The 2500-nt window shown below is 35.2% G+C and overlaps 2 non-coding genes across 2 annotated transcripts in view; both read left to right on the top strand.

The window, feature by feature from the left end:
* Positions 1 to 1182: 1182 nt before the first annotated feature.
* TRNAY-GUA (transfer RNA tyrosine (anticodon GUA)) lies at positions 1183 to 1272 on the top strand. Its single transcript is given in 2 exon segments — positions 1183 to 1219; positions 1237 to 1272. It is a non-coding gene; the product is annotated as a tRNA-Tyr (tRNA).
* Positions 1273 to 2495: 1223 nt separating this feature from the next.
* TRNAY-GUA (transfer RNA tyrosine (anticodon GUA)) overlaps positions 2496 to 2500 on the top strand; it is a 90-nt gene continuing 85 nt past the window's right edge. The window contains exon 1 of the tRNA in view: positions 2496 to 2500. This exon is cut by the window's right edge and continues 32 nt beyond it. This is a non-coding gene — a tRNA (tRNA-Tyr).

Here is a 2500-nt window from a genome sequence, read left to right as displayed (position 1 = left end):
CAAACCCAAAACTGTACCAAGTATAAAGCATTCTCCAAGTTATATTTTAAAAATCATTAACGCAGGTCACTGTGGTCAGGATTAACTTCCCATGGAAACCATCTCTGATACAATATTACTTCAGTCATCCTCACATCCTGAAATGAAGTAGCTCAACCCATAGAGAAACTTTTGTGAAAACATCACATTGCATGAGAGGTAGTCTTGGCCGAGTGGTTAAGGCGATGGACTAAAAATACATTGGGGTCTCCCCGCGCAGGCTCAAATCTTGCCGACTACGACCACATGGTTGTTTTATTTTTCAGAAAATTTACTAAAAGCTTGAAACCAGTGTTGCTCAGGGTGAGTCTGGAACTGGCACATCAAAATCTTTAGGATGCCTGCCTGTTCTCTCTTTCTCTATCCGTCATTCTCCTCCTCTACTTGAGACTGAGCCCAGGAATCTCAGCAGCCATACTAAGTAGCATTTATTAAGTACAAATGCATTTTGAATGTCAAATTTGTATGAAAGTTTTGTACATTTAGCAAAATATCAAATTCATTTGAAAGAAAATGATGTCCACTCAAAGTAAAAAGAGCTTTGGTTACTTTCAATGCACAACATTTTACTTTCAAATCGTGTCAGATGACTTTCAATGCTAATTATTATATTATTAACCTCTCCTTTATTAAAAATTGTGCTTTAATGCAAAAAAAGAAAAATAATTGTCTGTGCATACTCTCATGTAGCACAATTATCTTCACTAGCTCAAAAGGGCCGCTCATTGTCCAAAATGAATTGTCAAATCAGAACAAACAATGGAATATCCCCATCATTCCTGGAACACTTGATTAGTTTACAAAACAAGCAAAATTTAAAAGAGTGTAGAAGGTTTGATAGGCTAAAGCATCTCTAATCTTGATGTAAGTTTGGCTACACTAAAAAATCTATTGAAAGTGCTTTCCAAACTAGCTCTGTAGCCAGTTGATAGTAATTGCACAAATATAAGTCAAACTATTAGTGATATTTTCCAAATGATTAAACATGACAATTTGTGTGATAAAGCAACACAGGAATAAGTAGTTGAATCTCTTTTGTGTAGTCAAATCATTTTTCATTTTGCTTGGAAAGTTGATAATGTTTAAAATTAACACTCAATCATTTTAATAGCATGTAATATCACAGTCGTATGATCATGGAATCCTTCGATAACTCAGCTGGTAGAGCGGAGGACTGTAGAGGTGATTGGTACAGAAATCCTTAGGTCGCTGGTTCAATTCCGGCTCAAAGGAAGATGCTTTTGATAAACTTAGATGTAAGTACTGACATTTTACAAACCCAAAACTGTACCAAGTATAAAGCATTCTCCAAGTTATATTTTAAAAATCATTAACGCAGGTCACTGTGGTCAGGATTAACTTCCCATGGAAACCATCTCTGATACAATATTACTTCAGTCATCCTCACATCCTGAAATGAAGTAGCTCAACCCATAGAGAAACTTTTGTGAAAACATCACATTGCATGAGAGGTAGTCTTGGCCGAGTGGTTAAGGCGATGGACTAAAAATACATTGGGGTCTCCCCGCGCAGGCTCAAATCTTGCCGACTACGACCACATGGTTGTTTTATTTTTCAGAAAATTTACTAAAAGCTTGAAACCAGTGTTGCTCAGGGTGAGTCTGGAACTGGCACATCAAAATCTTTAGGATGCCTGCCTGTTCTCTCTTTCTCTATCCGTCATTCTCCTCCTCTACTTGAGACTGAGCCCAGGAATCTCAGCAGCCATACTAAGTAGCATTTATTAAGTACAAATGCATTTTGAATGTCAAATTTGTATGAAAGTTTTGTACATTTAGCAAAATATCAAATTCATTTGAAAGAAAATGATGTCCACTCAAAGTAAAAAGAGCTTTGGTTACTTTCAATGCACAACATTTTACTTTCAAATCGTGTCAGATGACTTTCAATGCTAATTATTATATTATTAACCTCTCCTTTATTAAAAATTGTGCTTTAATGCAAAAAAAGAAAAATAATTGTCTGTGCATACTCTCATGTAGCACAATTATCTTCACTAGCTCAAAAGGGCCGCTCATTGTCCAAAATGAATTGTCAAATCAGAACAAACAATGGAATATCCCCATCATTCCTGGAACACTTGATTAGTTTACAAAACAAGCAAAATTTAAAAGAGTGTAGAAGGTTTGATAGGCTCAAGCATCTCTAATCTTGATGTAAGTTTGGCTACACTAAAAAATCTATTGAAAGTGCTTTCCAAACCAGCTCTCTAGCCAGTTGATAGTAATTGCACAAATATAAGTCAAACTATTAGTGATATTTTCCAAATGATTAAACATGACAATTTGTGTGATAAAGCAACACAGGAATAAGTAGTTGAATCTCTTTTGTGTAGTCAAATCATTTTTCATTTTGCTTGGAAAGTTGATAATGTTTAAAATTAACACTCAATCATTTTAATAGCACGTAATATCACAGTTGTACGATCATGGAATCCTTC

The sequence above is a fragment of the Pseudophryne corroboree genome (assembly GCF_028390025.1).
Source record: "Pseudophryne corroboree isolate aPseCor3 chromosome 4 unlocalized genomic scaffold, aPseCor3.hap2 SUPER_4_unloc_1, whole genome shotgun sequence".
Classification (NCBI taxonomy): Eukaryota; Metazoa; Chordata; class Amphibia; order Anura; family Myobatrachidae; genus Pseudophryne; species Pseudophryne corroboree.
This window is presented reverse-complemented; position numbering and strand designations above follow the sequence as displayed.